Raw genomic sequence first — 12,710 nt, 5'->3', positions numbered from 1 at the left:
GATACAAATACAGCAACTAAACAAAATGTAAAGTGCAAAAGTCAAGGGTCAGGAGCCCAACTAAAGTAAACACTGATCTCCACAATGGTAACATCAAACGAAACAGTAACATTATCATCTAAATCTCTGTAATTCTCAGTAAGATCTTTCGATCTCTGATCTCTGATCTGATAGAAATAAAGTCAGTCTGGTTAGTAATGAGTGAAGTTGGTAAATCTTCAGTTGATTTCATCTAAGGCTGTGGCTGAAGTCAGTTGTAGTTCTTGTGTGTGTCTTGTTTCTTTTTTCTTCAGTGATTCTACTCGTTAACAGCAGTTGTTGATCATTGTCTGAATTCACTCATTTTCATTCTCTCTGTCAGGTGGACTATATTAGTAAACTCATGTAAGGAATAGTGAATGAGGGTGTAGGGTGTGATTTGAAACACAGCCGCTGAGTGTCGACTTTGAACGTTGTTAATTTACGATATATAGCAGCAGGCTACCTTCTCGAAAATGATGAATATTACCCAGAATGCACGGTTTTAATGAAAAACAGTATGTTACTGTCGAAATTTGGCCGTTTTTTTACAGCGATTTTTAACAGTGTACACTGTAAAAAATGTTGCCGTTAAATAACAGTAATTTTCTGGCAGCAGGGGCGCCAGTAAAGTACTGTTAATTTACAGCTCTTAACCATTAATTTACCACTCTTATTTTATAACAATATTTTACCGTAAATTCTACCATGGAAATTAACTCCACTCCCACTGCTTCAAACAGTTCTAGTTTTTAAAACTAGCATTCCTACGATGTTAGTACTATGAACTTATTTCATTTGAGTCCACTGAGAAGGAATATTTCTTAATATAACAATGCAAACACTTAATGTGCAGTAATAAAGTAACTAAATACATGACTTTTACTCAAATCACTGCAGCTCATTGTCATCTACACCGCACATGTATTAGTGATGTGTCGTTCTTGAACGATTCGTTCATTTTGAACGAATCTTTAATGTGACTCGGGAAGAACGAGTCGTCTCGGGGAGTGATTCGTTCAGTCGCGCATGCGCATTATTCAATAGGTTCTGTTCTAGTCGTATTAGTAATTCACCTGTCAGTTAATGCAGTCTTGAGCCGGAAAGAGAATTGATTAGTTCATAGTTCGGGTCTATCGGGTTTTTGACTCGTTCCTCAATCACGTGACAGCCCCATACGCTTACCCAATGCAGTCTGAGCCGGAAAGAGAATTGATTAGTTCATAGTTCGGGTCTATCGGGTTTTTGACTCGTTCCTCAATCACGTGACAGCCCAATACGCTAAACCCAATGCAGCATGAGCCGGAAAGAGAATTGATTAGTTCATAGTTCGGGTCTATCGGGTTTTTGACTCGTTCCTTAATCACGTGACAGCCCAATACGCTAAACCCAATGCAGAATGAGCCGGAAAGAGAATTGATTAGTTCATCTCATGAGTCTTCGGGTCGAGTCATTCCTTAATCACGTGACAGACCCATACGCTAAAACCATAGACAGTAAAAGAATGCAGAGAATTGAATAGTTCATCTTTCGGTTCTTCTGGTTTTTCGTTCTTTTGTCCCGTGATGTGACAACACTGGCTAGAGTAATTAGTTAATTTACAACTTTTCTTACAAAATGGGTGCGTAGTGCTTATTTATTATTAGTATTATTTACTCTTACAGTAACGTGATGCATTTCTGGTTTCAAATTGTTGCTTTTAATTTCTGTCATGGTGGTACTTTTCCATAACACTGAATGTGGAAATTAAGAGTTGGTTATGCTTAAAATGTTGATCTTTTTTTCTGTCTGTTTGTTTGTTTGTTTTTTGTTTAGTTGTGCAGTTATTAAATCAGATTGTCTGTGTAAACCATACTTTTGTAACATATGACACTTTATAAACATTAAAAACACTGTACATACTTTTCAATTGTTGTTTATTTTTGTGCCAGAAAAGCTTTGTAACAAAGAAGACAACTATTCCAAAATAAATTAAAATAATAAAAATGAAATTAAAATTAAAAATGAAATTAAAATTAAAAGATAATAAAGCCACTGGGTCTAATAACCTTAACAAATGAACTTTAAAAGTACAATATAAAAAAAAGAAAAACTAAATGTTGCACAACAAGCTTTGCTTTTTTTACATAATAATTTTAAATGAATGCGTTTTAAAATAAATAACACTTTTGTGCCAAAATAAAAACTAAGAGGATAAATATTCCCAAAATAATTTTAAACCATTTGAATAAAAAATAAATGAAAATTAAGAGATACTAAAGCTACGGAGCCTTATAACAATAACAAATTACCTTTAAAATCACAACAACAAAAATATTGCACAACAAGCTAGTCTTTTTCTAAATAAATAAAAATAAGCTTTAAAATAAATAACACACTGTGGCTATATTTTTAGGACTTGCTTTAAGGCATGTTTGCATTATAAAAAAATAAAAAAAGCAAGCTCCCTGACCTTGGATGGGCTGAGTCTATGAGTTCTTCTATCTGAGATAATCTGCCCAATTATTAGAAAAAAATAATTTCTGATGGCACGGATGTGGCCACAATGCAAAGTCTTGTCTTTGTGACTTCAGAAAGGCTTTTGTATACTGGTGAACATCTCCTCCACCAGGCCAGAGGGTCTGATGTGCGGGGTAAGAGTAGCTCTGCAAGGTTGGCCCGCATCTCCATCATAGCATCTGAGGTCTTAGAAGAGGTAGCAGAAGGCCTCAAACTTGCTAACCTCTCGTCAAAGTCTTCCCAAAACATGGCCCCTGCATTGGCAGTCGCACCAGGATCTGAAACTCCTCACTCTGAGCTGGGTTAAAACGGTTAAAACTGAAGTTATCATAACTTTAATGTTTTATACTAACATTAATAATTCAAATTCAAAATGTTATTTGCTTTTAATGCATGTCATTATGTCCTTTTTTGAGCAATCTTCTTATACAAACTAGTCTATAAATACTTTTTATTGTAAGTTTGGATTATTATATTATTATATAGCCTAGTGTTTATTTACCGATAGACAGTCAAGAAGACAAATTAATCAAAATTTTATTTATAACAAGGTTTTATTTATTTATAAAATAATAACACACCACAGATCCTCAACAAATAGTAACAAATACACAGTGACAGAAATGTCAGAAATAGCGCATGGGTCTGTCACGTGAGGAACGAGTCAAACTCGACCCGAAAGACTCATGAGATGAACTAATCAATTCTCTTTCCGGCTCAAGACCGCGTTAGTTTTGCGTATGGGGCTGTCACGTGATTAAGGAACGAGTCAAACTCGACCCGAAAGACTCATGAGATGAACTAATCAATTCTCTTTCCGGCTCAAGACTGCGTTAGTTTTGCGTATGGGGCTGTCACGTGATTAAGGAACGAGTCAAACTCGACCCGAAAGACTCATGAGATGAACTAATCAATTCTCTTTCCGGCTCTAGACCGCGTTGGTTTTGCGTATGGGGCTGTCACGTGATTAAGGAATGACTTAAGCCCGAAGACTTCTTGTCAGATAAGAGGTGAGATGAGCTAATCACAGGCTGAAGACCCAGGTAAAGAATGAATATTTTTTTCTTTATCTTATAGCATTTTAGTTTTGTATTGTTTGTAGTGTGATGAACGTTTGCGTAAGTACTAGATGTGTTGGGGAGGTAGCACTTAATATTTTAATAACATTTTGCTAAAATGAACGAAATGAACAAAATGACTCGAAAAAAGATTAGTTCATTTTGCTGAACGAGACTCAAAAGTCCGAGTCGGTAAAATGATCCGAACTTCCCATCACTAACATGTATGTGCTGAAGTACTTAACACAGAGATCATCACTGTATCAGCAACTCCACATTTACTGCCTTTATATAAAGCAGCAGAAAATCAGAATTTGTGGCTCATCATTGACTGAAGCACAGGCTCTACTCTCCAGCACAATGGTGAACAACAAAACTACATTAAACTAACAGATCTCTCTTGTGCAAACACACATTAATACAGTCAAGTTCAGTATTTACTCTCATTATCAGTGTATGACTTTGCCTAATTTTTTTTCTATGGATGTTCACAATTATTTTAGTTAAATTAACTTTTTTTTCATTTGGTAAATCTGACATTTACATTTTACAGTATATTACTGTTTTTCCTTGACTTAACGGCAACAAACTGTAGAAAAACACTTTTTTTGCTGGCAACCATTAATTTACGGCAAAAAAACTGTAGAAAAACAGTTATTTACTGGCAGCAGGGGTGCCAGTAAATAACTGTTTTTCTACAGTTTGTTTCCTGTAAATTAATTACAGTTTATTACTGTTAAATTATGTTTCATGCTGTTTTTTCTTCATCTTAAATCTTTAACCCTTTAAACCCCACAACAAAATCCTCAGTTTTAAATGAACACTTATAATGTGTGCACACTAGAGAGTGTTTGAGTAACACTGAATCAGTGAAGTTAATGAGATAATTCTGTGATTAATTGATGATTGAGCATGAGTGATGAACACCTGCAGAATCACTGAAGGAAAGAGAAACACAAGATCTACAAATGACTTCAGCCACAGCCTTAGATGAAATCAACTGAAATAAAATACATCAAATCTCTCAAGATCTGATTAAACAACTACTAAAACAGCTTCACCAGATTCACATTACTAACCAGACTGACTTTATTTCTGTCAGATGTCTACAGAAGATCTTATTGAGAGTTAAATAGGTTTAGGTGTTTTTTTTTTCAATACCATGATGGAGATCAGTGTTTACTTTAGTTGGGCTCTTGAACGTGACTTTTCAACCACCAAGTTTTTTTTTTTTTACATGCTGTAACAGTGCATCTTTGGAACTTGTTATAGCAAAACTAAAGTCCACAGAAGAAAAAACATCTGGTATCGTTGTTTATAGATTGATAAGAACAAACACTATTATTTCTGATCTAATCCCCTGTCTCTTCTCTTATTGAATATTGGTACTACAGCATAAGAAGGAACACTGCTGAGCCATAAGTTATGAAAAGTTGTTAAGAAAATTTCACTCATAATAAATAAAAAAACCTTTGGTGAAATTTAGACATAAACATCAATAATCAGCCTATGAATCACAACAATGGTGACAATCCACAATATAAATAGATAAGATAAGTTCTGAACATCACAAAACATGCTGCTAAAACTTAAGACAAAAGCAAAATTATAAGCACATAAGAATTCAAGAAAATATGTGAACAATTCAGGGGCATAATTTATTCATGCCGCAATGCATGCTGGGAGTCATGGATGAGTTTTATCCTGTGCTGGTACCCAGCATGCATTGCAGCATGAACCTTTTGATTGTTACCATTGTTGAGATTCATATGCTGATTGTTGATGTCTCTCTTTGAGTGTTGTGGGGACTGCTGCCCAAAAAACTCAAACTATCGTTAAATCATTATGTTCAGATTATCACATTACCATTCAATCTTACAAAATTGAAGAAACAAAAAAAAGTGTAATTCACTCACATATTTCAACACCAAATTATTATTTGACTATTACAGCAAGAAGTCAGTCTAGTAGATCATGCCTGACAGAAAAAGTCATAATCACTTGACCATCAAAATTAATAGAGATGGATCATAAAGATACAAATATAGCAATGAAACAAAAGTTAAAGTACAAAAGTCAAGGGTCAAGAGCCCAACTAAAGCAAACACTGATCTCCACAATGGTGACGTCAAACGAAACAGTAGCATTATCATCTACATTTCTGTAATTCTCAGTAAGATCTTTTGATCTCTGATCTGATAGAAATAAAGTCTGTCTGGTTAGTAATGAGTGAAGTTGGTAAAGCTGTTTGTTGATTGTTTAAATCTTCAGTTGATTTCATCTAAGGCTGTGGCTGAAGTCAGTTGTAGTTCTTGTGTTTGTCTTGTTTCTCTTTTCTTCGGTGATTCTACTCGTTAACAGCAGCTGTTCATCAGTGTCTGAATTCACTCATTAGTTTTCATTCTCTCTGTCAGGTGGAATATTTTAGTAAACTCATGAAGGGAATAGTGAATGAGGGTGTAGGGTGTGATTTGAAACACAGAGGCTGATGTCGACTTTGAACGTTGTTAATTTACGATATATAGCAGTAGGCTACCTTCTTGAAAATGATGAATATTACCCAAAATGCACTGTTTTAATGAAAAACAGTATGTTACTGTCGAAATTTGGCCGTTTTTTTACAGCAATTTTTAAAAGTGTACACTGTAAAAAATTGTGCCGTTAAATAACAGTAATTTACTGGCAGCAGGGGTGCCAGTAAAGTACTGTTAATTTACAGCTCTCAACCATTAATTTATCACTCTTATTTTTTTTTTACAATATTTTACCGTAAATTCTACCATGGAAATTAACTTGCTTCAAAGAGTTCGAGTTTAAAAACTAGCATTCCTACGATGTTAGTACTATGAACTTATTTCATTTGATTTCACTGAGAAGGAATAGTTCTTAATATAAAGATGCAAACACTTAATGTGCAGTAATAAAGTAGCTAAATACATGACTTTTACTCAAATCACTCCAGCTCATTGTCAGCTATAGCACACATGTATGTGCTGAAATACTCAACACAGAGATCACCACTGTATCAGCGGACCCACATTTACTGTCTTTATATAAAGCAGCAGAAAATCAGAAATTGTGGCTCATCATTGACTGAAGCACAGACTCTACTATCCAGCAAAATGGTGAACCACAAAACTACATTAAACTAACAGATCTCTCTTGTGCAAACACACATTAATACAGTCGAGTTCAGTATTTACTCTCATTATCAGTGTATGACTTTGCATAATTTTTTTCTATGGATGTCCACAAATATTTTAGTTAAATTAACTTTTTTTTTTTCATTTGGTAAATCTGACGTTTACATTTTACGGTATATTACTGTTTTTCCTTGACTTAACGGCAACAAACTGTAGAAAAACACTGTTTTTGCTGGCAACCATTAATTTACGGCAAGAAACAGTAGAAAAACAGTTATTTACTGGCAGCAGGGGTGCCAGTAAATAACTGTTTTTCTACAGTTTGTTTCCTGTAAATTAATTACAGTTTATTACTGTTAAATTATGTTTCATGCTGTTTTTTCATCATCTTAAATTTTTAACCCTTTAAACCCCACACCAAAATCCTCAGTTTTAAATGAACACTTATAATGTGTGCACACTACAGAGTAGGGCTGGGCGATATATCTAACGATATGATCATGCGCATCTAATCAGTAAAGATGCGTCCGTGATCACCGCTAAAATCTCCATCACCTGCTTATAATTGGAGTGGCATTTAATAGACAGCAGAGTTGGGACTTTCAATTTACAAGCAAGTCTTCAAGTCATATCCCAAGTCCTCAAAGGGTTAAAGTTAATGACATAATTAAGTGACTAATTAAATGATGATTGTGCATTAATGATGAACACCTGCTGTTCTTGAGAATTACAGAGGATCAGATGTTGATGTTTTATTGATTAAAGTGATGCAACCATAATGGAGATCAGCGTTTGCTTTAGTGGGGCTCTTGACCCTTGACTGTCATTTTAGATCTCTTTATGTAGCATTGCATGAGGTGCTGTAAAGCAGAGAGAAGAAATTAATCTGTATGTGATAGGTGGTCCGATTACAATCAAATTGACGTTAGCTCTATTTAAGTTTAGCATAATCAACCCAGTAAAACTACACTATGGAAAAAAAAAATAAAGTAAGTGAATTTTAAATCTACTAAGTGCATACAAAATGTGAAAAACTATACTCTGTAGACACACACAGACATCAAGAACCAGCATATGACTCTCAACAGTGGTGACAATCAACAAAATGTTGCATGCTGGGTAAAAACTCCCGTCATGCACTGCAGTATGAAAAATTGTCACCACTGTTGAGGATCGTGTGATAAGTGTGTTTGTCTAAAAACCTGAACTGATTATCTCCTTTTATGTTTTTCAACATTGAAGCATTGTGATTATTTTTACTTCAGTTCAGTAATAGCTGAGTGTCAGTCTACTATCCAAAGATAAACACAATTTCATTATGTTCAGTTATCATGAGTTATAAGCAGAAAAAGCATAAGATCATCTGTTACTGCAAGGTTGTTGCGAAAACAATATTGCAATTGTTTTGAATCAAATTGGTTTGAATTAGTAAAAGGGTCAAGACACTACTTAAAGCAAACCTTGACCACAATTATGGTGGCATAGTGTTTTCTTTTATTTTACTTTTTTTTTTTAGTTGAAGGCTGTGGCTAAATTCAGTTGTAGTTCTTGTGTTTCTCTTTACTTTAGTGATGTTGATTGTTAACAGCAGATGTTCATCACTAATGCACAATCATCATTTAATTAGTCACTTAATTATCTCTTTAGCTTTAACCCTCTGAGGACTTGAATATGACTTGAAGACTTGCTTGTGACTTGAAAGTCTCACCTCTGATAGACGGAGCCGTAGATCGCTGACAAGCCACGCCATATCGCGTTCATTATCGCCTGCGGTAATGAACGCGATATGGCGTGGCTTGTCAGCGATCTACGGCTCTGTCTATTAAATGCCACTCCAATTATAAGCAGGTGATGGAGATTTTAGCGGTGATCACGGAAGCAGCTTTACTGATTAGATGCGCATGATCATATCGTTCGATATATCGCCCAGCCCTACTACAGAGTGTTTGAGTAACACTAAATTAGTGAAGTTAATGAGATAATTATGTGATTAATTGATGATTGAGCATTAGTGATAAACACCTGCAGAATCACTGAAGGAAAGAGAAACACAAGAACTACAAATTACTTCAACCACAGCCTTAGATGAAATCAACTGAATAAAAGAATACATCAAATCTCTCAAGATCTGATTAAACAACTACTAAAACAGCTTTACCAGATTCACATTACTAACCAGACTGACTTTATTTCTGTCAGATGTCTACAGCAGATCTTATTGAGAGTTAAATAGGTTTAGGTGTTTTTTTCACTACCATGATGGAGATCAGTGTTTACTTTAGTTGGGCTCTTGAACGTGACTTTTCAACAACTAAGGTTTTTTTTTTTGCATGTTATAACAATGCGCCTTTGAAAATTGTTATAGCAAAACAAATGTCCACAGAAGAAAAAAAAAAATCTGGTATTGTTGTTTATAGATTGACAAGAACAAACACTATTATATGCTACAGCATAAGAAGATACACTGCTGAGCCATAAGTCATGAAAGACCGTTTCACTCATAATAAAAAAAAAACCTTTGCTGAAATTTAGACAGAAAGATCAAGAATCAGCGTATGAATCGCAACAATGGTGACAATCCACAAAATAAATAAACAGATAAGTTTTGAACATCACAAAACATGCTTCTAAAACTTAAGACAAATGCAAAATGATAAGCACATAATAATTCAAGAAAATAAGTGAGCAATTCAGGGCCATAATTTATTCATGCTGCAATGCATGCTGGGAGTCATGGGTGAGTTTTATCCTGTGCTGGTACCCAGCATGCATTGCATCATGAACCTTTTGATTGTAACCATTGTTGAGATTCATATGCTGATTGTTGATTTCTCTCTTTGAGTGTTGTGGGGACTGCTGCCCGAAATATTTTTTTAATAAAACTGTCGTTAAATCCATAAGTTCTGGTTATCACATTACTGTTCAAGCTTACAAAACTGAAGAAAGAAAAATAAATTGTGTCAGTCACTCACATATTTTAACACCAAACTAATATTTGATTACTACAGCAACACTTTAAGTCAGTCTAGCAGATTACACCTGACAGAAACCGCCATAATTACTTGACTATCAAAATTAATATTGCTGTAACAAATGTATCATAAAGTTATAAATACAGCAATGAAACTAAATTTAAAAGTACAAAAGTCAAGGGTCAGTAGCCCAACTAAAGTAAACACTGATCTCCACAATGGTAACCTCAAACGAAACAGTAACATTATCATCTAAATCTCTGTAATTCTCAGTAAGATCTTTCGATCTCTGATCTCTGATCTAATAGAAATAAAGTCAGTCTGGTTAGTAATGAGTGAAGTTGATAAAGCTGTTTGTTGATTGTTTAAATCTTCAGTTGATTTCATCTAAAGCTGTGGCTGAAGTCAGTTGTATTTCATGTAGTTCAATTCACTCATTAGTTTTCATTCTCTCTGTCAGGTGGACTATATTAGTAAACTCATGTAGGGAATAGTGAATGAGAGTGTAGGGTGTGATTTGAAACACAGCCGCTGAGTGTCGACTTGGAACGTTGTTAATTTACGATATATAGCAGCAGGCTACCTTCTCGAAAATGATGAATATTACCCAGAATGCACCGTTTTAATGAAAAACAGTATGTTACTGTCAAAATTTGGCCGTTTTTTTACAGCGATTTTTAACAGTGTAGCCTGCTGCTATATATCGTAAATTAACAACGTTCAAAGTCGACACTCAGCGGCTGTGTTTCAAATCACACCCTACACCCTCATTCACTATTTCACATGAGTTTACTAATATAGTCCACCTGACAGAGAGAATGAAAATGAATGAGTGAATTCAGACAATGATCAACAGCTGCTGTTAACGAGTAGAATCACTGAAGAAAAAAGAAACAAGACACACACAAGAACTACAACTGACTTCAGCCACAGCCTTAGGTTAAATCAACTGAAGATTTACCAACTTCACTCATTACTAACCAGACTGACTTTATTCCTATCAGATCAGAGATCAGAGATCGAAAGATCTTACTGAGAATTACAGAGATTTAGATGATAATATTACTGTTTTCGTTTGATGTTACCATTGTGGAGATCAGTGTTTACTTTAGTTGGTCTCCTGACCATTGGCTTTTGTACTTTACATTTTGTTTAGTTGCTGTATTTGTATCTTCATGATACATCTGTTACAGCAATATTAATTTTGATAGTCAAGTGATTATGGCTATTTCTGTCAGGCATGATCTAGTAGACTGACTCAAAGTGTTGCTATAGTAATCAATAGAGTTGTGACGTTCGCGAACGAACCGATTCTTTTGAACGGCTCATAAACATGAACGATGGGAGCCGAGTCACGACTGGAGAGGAGCCGTTCTTTCTATCGTTCTTTTTTCCTATGCGTGTTCATACAAATGAGCTCCGCCAGGAGACAGAACAGTTATAGGGGGAGGGGCGCACCCAGCGCAGGCCAACCCTTTATAGCGTGATGATATTAGTTATTAGTTGTGCATGCATTTACATTGCATTTTGTGTTCATTTAAAACTTATTTTAAAATCATTAAAAATGTTCTTTTGTGATACTGTACTTGTATAGAAATGTTTCACTAAAAGCTGTTTTCCACAGACATTCATTGCAGCCCACTTTGTTATTGTTCATTGACTTGAAGGGGCTGATGTCCTATTTGCAAAGTTTACAGTAGTAATAGTATGTAGTATGTAGACATTTCCATTTTATTTATTCTAATTTTATCTACTTAAAAAAAATTAGTTTTCTATCAAAATGTTCTTGTGTGATAACAATGTTCTTGTGTGGAAGTGTTTGTAGTAAAAGCTGTTTTGCACAGAAATTCATTGCAGCCGGCTTTGTTTTTTATGTTTATTTGTGAGTAGGTATTGTATGAATAACATAAGTCAACGTAGTTTTACACACACACACACACACACACACACTTTGTACTAAAGGTAAATCAAAATAATGATGTCACTGTCTAAGCAGAGGGATTTGTGCAACCCTATGGAATATAGTCGACACATGAGAAATGAGGTAATAATATTTCAGAATAATTCAAACTCAGATATTGGTGTGTGATATCTGAGCTTTAATTATTTGACTACAAATCTCACCTCATAATACCTCCCAGTGATTATTTCCAGGATAAACTGAGATGCTCCCAAGCTGGCTTCTTAAAACTGACTAAATATTTAAAAAGAGCCAAAAGAGCCATTCTTTTGAACGGCTCTTTGAAAGGAACGGATCGCGAAGATCCGGATCCTCTCAAAGAGCCATAAATCCCATCACTAGTAATCAAATATTAATTTGGTGTTGAAATATTTGAGTGAATGAAACAATTTTTTTTGTTTCTTCAATTTTGTAAGATTGAAAAGTAATGTGATAACCAGTATTTATGGATTTAATGACTAGTTTTAGTTAAAACATATTTCGGGCAGCAGTCTCCACAACACTCAAAGAGAGAAATCAACAATCAGCATATGAATCTCAACAATGGTGACAATCAAAAGGTTCATGATGCAATGCATGCTGGGTACCAGCACAGGATAAAACTCATCCATGATTCCCAGCATGCATTGCGGCATGAATAAATTATGCCCCTGAATTGTTCACTTATTTTCTTGAATTCTTATGTGCTTATAATTTGGCATTTGTTTTAAGTTTTATTAGCATGTGTTGTGATGTTCAGAACTGATCTGTTTATTTATTTTGTGGATTGTCACCATTGTTGTGATTCATACGCTGATTCTTGATGTTTCTGTCTAAATTTCAGCAAAGGTTTTTTTTTTTATTATGAGTGAAATTTTCTTAACAGTCTTTCATAACTTATGGCTCAGCAGTGTTCCTTCTTATGCTGTAGTATCAATATTCAATAAGAGAAGAGACACGGGATTAGATCAGAAATAATAGTATTTGTTCTTGTCAATCTATAAACAACAATATCAGATTTTTTCTCTTCTGTGTACTTTTGTTTTGCTATAACAGGTTCCAAAGGTGCATTGTTACAGCA

General features: G+C 34.7%; 1 protein-coding gene across 2 annotated transcripts in view; it reads left to right on the top strand.

Annotated features, from left to right (window-relative positions):
- Window positions 1-12,710, top strand: part of LOC128029463 (protocadherin Fat 1-like) — a 73,065-nt gene that overhangs the window by 43,321 nt on the left and 17,034 nt on the right. The gene's annotated exons all lie outside the window — the stretch shown is intronic.

Source organism: Carassius gibelio, chromosome A1 (assembly GCF_023724105.1).
Source record: "Carassius gibelio isolate Cgi1373 ecotype wild population from Czech Republic chromosome A1, carGib1.2-hapl.c, whole genome shotgun sequence".
Lineage (NCBI taxonomy): Eukaryota > Metazoa > Chordata > Actinopteri > Cypriniformes > Cyprinidae > Carassius > Carassius gibelio.
The sequence above is the reverse complement of the archived record's forward strand: the minus strand, read 5'-3'. Positions and strand labels throughout refer to the sequence as shown.